This window comes from Mobula birostris, chromosome 11, assembly GCF_030028105.1.
Source record: "Mobula birostris isolate sMobBir1 chromosome 11, sMobBir1.hap1, whole genome shotgun sequence".
In the NCBI taxonomy this organism is placed as follows: Eukaryota; Metazoa; Chordata; class Chondrichthyes; order Myliobatiformes; family Myliobatidae; genus Mobula; species Mobula birostris.
The window spans coordinates 75,245,273-75,254,285 of NC_092380.1; the positions used below are offsets into that span (position 1 = coordinate 75,245,273).

The following is a 9,013-nucleotide window of genomic DNA, read 5'->3' on the forward strand; positions in this document are numbered from 1 at the left end:
AATTGCCTGTGCCAGAGGTGTCTAAGTTTTAGCTTATTTAACTCCAAGGACACTAATTACCCCTAGGGCAAGGGAACTTTTCTCATTAATTCTGACAAATACAAAAGCCCATTTAAGGAGTGTGCGTGGTTGGCTCACAAAGGGAACATTCTGTAACACACGTGCATTTAGCAATAGAGAGAGAGAGAGAGAGAGAGAGGGAGAGAGGATATAAGGGGGGGGGGTCGACTTTTGCTATTAATTTTTAAATGGGCAATCTTATTTCTTATACGACGCAAGAGTAAACCACCCTCGAATCCTTTAATTAAACCTCGAAGATAAGTGGGATGGGGGGGGGGGTTGTTGAATGATTGGATTCATACCGATCTTCTCATGAAATGATAGGAAAACTGCCAAGATCCAAGAGTCTTTCCTTTCTCTCCACTACCACCCCCACACCCAGAAACTGACAGAGACAGACACACACACTTTCCCGTTTTTAACATTTATTCCAACTTTAATCCTAACTATTAGGAATTAGGCATGCAGAGCTATCCAACGACAGTTCTAAATTACAATCAAACGGTTACCAATTACACAAATTATTGACGGCAGATTCTCTTTTCAACTGCAAATTAAGGCTATTAAGAAAGCCTTTTTTAATGCAAAAGTGACTAATTAACCAACGGATGGGAAATCTGCAGCCCAGATATCAAAAAAGTGCTCTGTGCACATTGCGGAAACACAAGGGAACCAATTAGTTTAATTATCAAAACAGCTAATTAAAATTGCACAGTTCCTAATTAGTTCTTTGCTTTTTCCTCTAATTGACAGGATGGAGATAAATGGGCAGCCGATGAAAAAAAAAGAGTGAAGGAAAACAGAGAAACTCTGGTTGAATATTTATGCTGACTTTATCTCGGTCTGTGTGGCAGCCTTGAAACTGGGAAATTAATGACCTTAATTCCCAAACTCTTTTACACTAACTGCGCTCCCCTCTGCGTTCCCTAAGCATTCTGAGTTTTATGGGTCCAGCCACCCCGCCAACAATTTACACGGGAAATAAAAAGCTCTGGGAGGTGAGGAGGATCCAACAATTCACCGCCTAATGTGACAGTTCCCAGTTAAAGACACAGGGGCCTCTTTGTGCGTTACATTTAATAGATGCCAGGAATCCGATCTTCATTACGCATCGCTTGCAAACCGTTGTGGCAATGTTCTTTGTGACTTCCAATCAGGTTAATTAAACGGGTTTCCAGCTCCGTAGCTGGGGAGGGAGAATCGCCAAAAATTGACGCAAGTGATCAGACGATTGATTTTCATTTGCGACCTGACGTATTTTGATGCAAAACTGCATAGTCGCGGAGCGTAAAGCAAAATTGATGCCAGGTACTTTTAAACGTAGACTGACTAGCCAAGCAGACTTTGCTGCATGAGTCGTTTAAATGAATTCTAGTATTATTTACAATAACATCACTGAAAGCTGTTACCGATATTGAAAAGAGATGGACTGCTTTATGTTTACTTAGATATATGCCAGGACTTTGGGAAAGTATGCATAAAATGTACTTGCGCCTCTTATTTACCTCGACCTGCTCCCCGGCCCTGGCTAACCACTCTTCTCCCGAAGGAATAATGTGAACATGCAACTTACAGTATGGGAATTACAGATCTCCTTCTGTCAACGCCTCCCCCAAAACAAAGTGTTTTGGAAAGTCAATGATTTACAATATCCGGATTACTAAAAACCAAAAATTCATTACAGAATTATGTGAATTTTGGCCTGTTGACAGTTCTATTTTCCATGGGCCACTTACTGATTCCACTGCACATTCAGTCAGCAGTTATCTGGATTTTTATTCCCCTCACATGAAGGGTACTAGATCCTCGCGTACCCCCTTTTTAACAGCTCAATTTCCAGTAAAATATCTAACTAGACTACTAAAGGTTTGGAGTGCGCAGCATTCCAAAACTGCTAATAATTAACTGACGACTCGCTAGTACTAAGTTTTCTTCATATTCCGAGGTTTTGTAAAAAACTTGTTTCATAACCATATATGCATTATTAATGAGCTTTATTAAAAACGGTTATCTTTACACAACAGGTACGTCACGGGAGTTATAGTACTCAATGTCCATATGGATCTGTAGACAACTTGTGCCGCAAATTATGAGAGGTTGCAATGCATTCATGCATTTTCCTTTGTGTTTCACCAGAAAGCTAAATATGTCCGCATAACTCACTCATGAAATTGGCAATAGTTCAGCTTGAATTAATTCTGTAAATTTCAAGTTTATTTCTGAAAGCAGGATTTTCAGCAAAGGTGATTATTCTCCTCAATTGTTGTCAAACGATAGTGCCCACACAAGTGTTTTGTATGCTTGCTTAATAAAAAGCTCATTTAAAAATGGGGGAAAATTAAAAAATCTTGCTGGCAAAATAATCACAGATAAACACAAGATGGAGTAGCTCCATTCTTCTGAACTCAGTTATGAAACCTATTATCCTCACCTTTGCTTTCTGGATTGCATTCCTTTCTATTAAAACATTTTCCCTAAATTTGATCTCATGTGAAATTCACCACTCCTTTAAAATCAAAATGGGCAGGTCTTTGTGGGCTAAATGACATTTCTAAAACTTAAATGCTCCGTGTCATAACATTCCTGAATATTCTTGTTCCAACAAGCATTGTCATAAATAACCAGGAGGGTCTCATTATGATTTGATTGACAATGGCCTTATGGTTGTGGCTAGACTTTTACCTAATCCAAGATGTAGCCTTACTCTTGCTGTCATGGAGGTGTATAAGATGCTTAGCTGAGCATCTTTCTGCTTGACTCAACAGTTCAGCTGGATGATGGTGAAGATTCATGACGTTGACTGTAACTGATCAAGTTGTACTGGTCAACATTCCTCCCTCAGAAATTACTACCAAATACAATTGATTGGTCATCCACATTGACAAAATCACAAACAACGGGACTGGTGAATGCATTTTCTATCTATTGATCTGCTCGGAATAACTTGATAATGGTATTTTAAAGTAATTCATTATATGGAAAGTACTGAACTGCTAGATACAGTGAATGAAGGTAATAACACATCCTAATGGTAGTTTACAGCATATTTTAAGAATAACACATTTTTGGAAGAATGTTGATATTCATTATTGCATGAAGTGCTGAAAGAGAAGGTCAGATGTTACAAATTCAAGGCTATAATTTAATTGAAAAATGCTCATCTTTGACTGACATTTATAAGTCATATGCTGCTTAGTTATTTAGTATATTGGGTAATTTTATATGACTTTCAGTGGCAAATATCCAAATATTTCTGGTCTTCATATTAAGTGATAGATTTAAATATTTCCATAAGTTTTACGATGAATAGTATAGCTAGTGCCCATGCCAAACTAGGTACATTTTCAATATGACAGCTTGATATAATCAAAATAATGATAAAATATGGTTATTCTAAATTTATCAACTTTGTTCAAAACAAATTCTCCTAAAATGAATTCTCCCATATAATTAAACTCCCATGCATAAAGAATAAACCAACGTATTTTAGTTCATGTGTCCTTTGGCCTGTGACTATCCATTTGCTAAGTTAAATGAAGACTGGGCAAATGCAAAATAAGAGATCATTTACACTTCTACCTACAGTGTTTCTGCAGCTGCTTAGTGGCTACTACCAAACTGTAGATGATTGTTTCAATTTAACAGTTGGGAACTTTGTGAAGGAATATCACCAACAATGCCTCTTGTAGCTTGAAGACATGGAGGCAAATTTGAAGATTTATGGGGCAGACAATATGCTTCATCTTGGAGATACTGAAATAAACCCCATGGCCAGTGGAAAGTCATTTGCTAATGGTATATCATCTGTATGGAAATATGGAAAATAAATGACTTTAGTGAAGCATATTTAAACCACTAGCACACCAGTAAATACTTGATGTAATGATTTACACTGAAACAAAAGAAATCTCTAATCTTTACATAAACAATTTGGTGAATCAGAATAATTTACTTTATGAAAGAGACTATTGAAATCAGGTGAATGTTTATAAAAGGAACTAATTTAATTTTTGCTTCTTTTCCAGAATGCTTACACGTTCCAGGATTCTGCCAGTAACCCATAGGTGTATATATTTCATGTCTGCAGTTATTTGATTCCTCCATGGATGTAGTAGATATGTGGTTTTACTTTTATTTTTCATTCAGGTGCAAATAAATATATGATGAAGAGGATCTGGTTATTTCCCGTGCAAAGACTTGTTAATTAATTTGGAATTCTCTATATAGCAGAATACAAAAAAATATGTAGAGACATTGGCCAGAGACTGCTTTCAAGAATCTCAAAATAGGGGAAGAATAATATAGTAATTAAATAATATAGTTGATATTATTTGATTTATCTTGAGACATAAAACTACCAATTAATATTAACATAACTTATACAGTTGCTGAGAACGCACCCAATGGATTGACAACTGCACGGAGTATTTTTAAGTTAACTTGACAACATAGATGAACTTCAATCTCAGCACAGCAGCTAGTTCTTCCTTCAGAACCAATAATTAATATTACTGCCGTGTTAAACTGGACAGCTGGATGGAAATTGGCCTAAACTATTTACACTTAGACACTTAGCTATGAAAGAAAGATTTTCATTTCATCTGTCTGCTCTGAATTTGAACACAGGTCACAGAGAAGAATGGACATACTTTGACCAGCTGTGAAAACTAGCTCTCCTGGAGACGATATATCATTACATTTTAATGGTGGTTGCGACAGGATTTGGCAAAGATTTGACTCCTGTGGAGTAAGGAAGCAGTTCTGCATTTCCACACCACAGGAAAGTTACTTGTAAATAAATAAAAATCACTACATACCTTCTGTCAGTTGGCGGATGTTGTTTTCCTACACTTCACATCACCAGCCATAATTTGATAGGGGATGCCAAATAAACATGCCCCATGAATTTATTAATGAAGCCAAAACCTGAACAAATTAAATCAGGATATAAGTAAATACATATTTTTGTGCTTACTTGAAACTCAGAACATAATCATATTTCTACTACTAGGCATTTTAAATGGTCAAGATACCATATATTTTCTCCTTTGATTTTTCCATTGAGGTACACATTCATAGAAAATAACATTTCAATCTGTTTATTGCTTTAGTAACTCTAGGAAACAGTATTTTCAAAGGCCTGTTACATCAGCAACTTAAAACCTTGTTCATTAAACTGAAGTAAAATCCGTGTTTTCTGCCCAGAACACTGACTGAAAATCATGTCGCTTTCTGTCTGAAACCTTCATTGTGTCTTTCATGAGGAGTTATATTCGAATTGGATTGACTTGAGTTTTGCATGACAAAGAAGTTTTCTATAGAGAATTCCATATTTCAGATTCCAACTGGACGACATTTGATAACTTTTCTTATTGAACATTTTATAGTTTTAATGATTTTAGTGGAATCACTGAAGGATACGATACACAAAGGAGGCCATCTTGCTATGGTCAAGTTACAGTATATAGTGGAGAAATTAACCCTTTTGCTATTTAAAATATCCTTTGCAACACGCACAAGATGCTGAAGGAACTCAGCAAGTCAGGCAGCTTCTGTAGAAATGAATAAACAGTTAATATTTAGGGCCGAGACCCTTCTTCACAAATTGTTAAGGAAGGGGGAAGAAGGCAGAATGAAATGGTGGTGGGATCCCACTAGAAATGACAGAAGTTGTGGAGAATGTGAAGGCTCCTGGAGTGGTAGTTAAGGACAAGAGGAACTCGAATATCACTGTTAATGCGATGGGAAGATGGGGTGAAAATGAGGCGGTTAGGGCCATGGAGTTTAAAGTTATTGCGGAGATTGAGAGCATTAGAAGCGTCATGGCATAGGTTTCTTGGAGCATGGGCTGTTCTACGTAGCCAAAGAAAAGGCAAGCATAGCTGTGACCCAGGCCGAGAAGGATGCAGCATCCTTCTATGCTGCTTATTTACATGCCTGCTTGAACACTTTTTAAATGTTGAGATTGTATCTGATTGATTTCTAATCACTCCTTGTCTTTAAAGCAGATTTAAATTTTGAGCTTTCCTTACAAAGAGAATGTTAGGCGCCTAGAACGTGTAGCACAGGGGACGTAGTGGTCATTTAGAAAGGTACATGAACAGATATAGATTGGAAAGCTATAATCTACTTGCAGGCAGATCTGCAGTTCAAATTGTCATCATGATCAGCATAGACATTGTGGACCGAAGGGCCTGTCAATGTCATGTACTGTTCCATGCTCTAAATCTCTATAGAACTCTTTCCTCTCACCTTATACCTGCACGCCCTTGTTTTTGACCCTTCTACCATGGGGTAAAAAGATTCTGATTACTTACCCTCTTGCAATTTATAAACATCTATCAGATCACTCATTAGCTTTCTTCACTCCAGGGGAAATAAAGTGCAGCGTATCCAATACACACACACACCCACCCACCCACCCACCATAAATGACCAACCCTTAATGGACTTTCCAAAACGCATCAGTTCTCACAAATTCCTTCCACCGATGCTCTGCCCAACTTTACAACTGATCTATTACCTACTGTAGTTTTAATCAACCTTGCCATTCACAACACCACCAACTTACTAATCATACCTTCAACATTTACATTCAAGTCATTACTACATCACAAACAACAAGGGTCCCAGCACCAATCCCTGTGGTACACCACAGGGCACAGATCTACAAGCAGAAAGGCATCCTTCCATCACTACCTTCTGCTTCTACTGCCAAGACAATTTTGGATCTAATTAGGCAGCTCTCTTTGGATCCCATACATTTCAATCTTCTAGATCAGCACACCAAGTGATATCTTACCAGGTTATTATAAATACATGAATGAAGTCCCGCCTCAGTTCTAGTAGAAATAACCATGTCCTTGCAATCATTCTTCTTTACCAAAATATTCCACTCCTGGTGACTTCCTTGTGACTCCCCACTGCATCCTCTTGATCAGACCGATGCAGTGCTCGTTGCATCTAACCAACACAGTACGCAGTTTCAGTAATCTTTCCTATTTTTGTTTTCAATGTTCAGCTAATAATGAAAAGCATAGTTTATGACATTTTATCTTCCTTCTTGGTTTGTCCTTTTATATTTACGGATCCATGGACACATATACCAAGGTCTGTCTGTTGTTCCACGCCCCTAAGTATCTTTTCATTTATTATTTATTCCTGTATTGAAGCTCCTAAAATGCATTGGCTCCTACTTATCCATTTGTATTTTTCTACACAAATCTCCAGACCAATGTTTCCCAAAGTGGGTGACATCACCCCCTGGGGATGTGGGAGTTTCTAAGGGGATGGTGGGAGGGAGTTCTTTGTGGCAAAGGGGGACAGCTAAGGGATTACAGACGTAATTTAAGAAATTAATTAGTTATTATAAACATTTGATCCTCGGTGCCTCACAATTGACTACAATGCTCATGTAATCACCTCAACTCTTGCTAAACCATCATCTTTTTTTTTAGATATCACTCAAAACGCATTATAGTTGTTGAAAAGCAATGTGACACTTCTGTATTTGGCATATCTTGAGAGGACTGGGCTGAAGAAATTGTATAACATCTGGGTCCAGCCTGCGCATTATTGCCAGTCATTACTGTAGCTAGTATGATTCCTGTACTCTAATTACACAGTGACACAATTCCTGTGAATTAGGGTATGGCATTGAATGGAGTAAAGTTCAGAATATGCCCTTTCAGTATTCTTGACTGCATTTCTCTAGACCAAGACCCAACTGAGAAATCGCTACCCCATTTTATATACCTTCAGACAGTGAGTCAAGTTTTGACTGAGCTATGATGACATTGTAATTCCCCTTTACAGATCACTGCGCCTGAGGATGGACTTAAACAATAGATTGACTGTGATTATTAATCCATAACAAAAGCAGACCAAATTAAAAAGAAGTGTGGACGATCTAAAATGTGGATTTATTCAGCATCAAGCAACCAATAGCAGCCAACGTGTCTGTTGTGTGAAAAAGTTTTTTTTCCAAATAATGCAATCACATTGATGAAGGAAGAGCAGTAGATGTAGTGTATATGGATTTCAGTAAGGTATTTGATAAAGTATCCCATGCAAGGCTTATTGAGAAATTAAGGAGGCATGGGATCCAAGGGGACATTGCTTTGTGAATCCAGAACTGGCTTGCCCACAGAAGGCAAAGAGTGCTTGTAGACGGGTCATATTCTGCATGGAGGTCGGTCACCAGTGGAATGCCTCAGGGATCTGTTCTGGGACCCTTACTCTTCGTGATTTTTATAAGTGACCTGGATGAGGAAGTGGAGGGGTGGGTTAGTAAGTTTGCTGATGACACAAAGGTTGGGGGTGTTGTGGATAGTGTGGAGGGCTGTCAGATGTTACAGCGGGACATTGATAGGATGCAAAACTGGGCTGAGAGGTGGCAGCTGGAGTTCAACCCAGATAAGTGTGAAGTAGTTCATTTTGGTAGGTCAAATATGATGGCAGAATATAGTATTAATGGTAAGACTCTTGGCAGTGTGGAGGATCAGAGGGATCTTGGGGTCCGAGTCCATGGGACGCTCAAAGCTGCTGCGCAGGTTGACTCTGTGGTTAAGAAGGCGTGTGGTGTATTGGCCTTCATAAATCACGGAATTGAATTTAGGAGCCGAGAGGTAATGTTGCAGCTATATAGGATCCTGGTCAGACCCCATTTGGAGTACTGTGCTCAGTTCTGGTCGCCTCACTACAGGAAGGATGTGGAAGCCATAGAAAGGGTGCAGAGGAGATTTACAAGGATGTTGCCTGGATTGGGGAGCATGCCTTATGAGAATAGGTTGAGTAAACTCGGCCTTTTCTCCTTGGAGTGATGGAGGATGAGACCTGATAGAGGTGTATAAGATGATGAGAGGCATTGATCGTGTGGATAGTCAGAGGCTTTTTCTCAGGGCTGAAATGGTTGCCAGAAGAGGACACAGATTTAAGGTGCTGGGGAGTAGGT

At 38.6% G+C, this 9,013-nt stretch overlaps 1 protein-coding gene across 1 annotated transcript in view; it reads right to left on the reverse strand.

Annotated features, from left to right (window-relative positions):
• Nucleotides 1-1,636, reverse strand: part of lmo1 (LIM domain only 1) — a 47,609-nt gene extending 45,973 nt beyond the window's left edge. Inside the window, exon 1 of the mRNA XM_072273154.1 lies at nucleotides 1,566-1,636. The gene's annotated coding sequence lies outside the window, so the exon portion shown is untranslated. The remainder of the gene's footprint in view (nucleotides 1-1,565) is intronic.
• Between the last annotated feature and the right edge of the window lie 7,377 nt (nucleotides 1,637-9,013).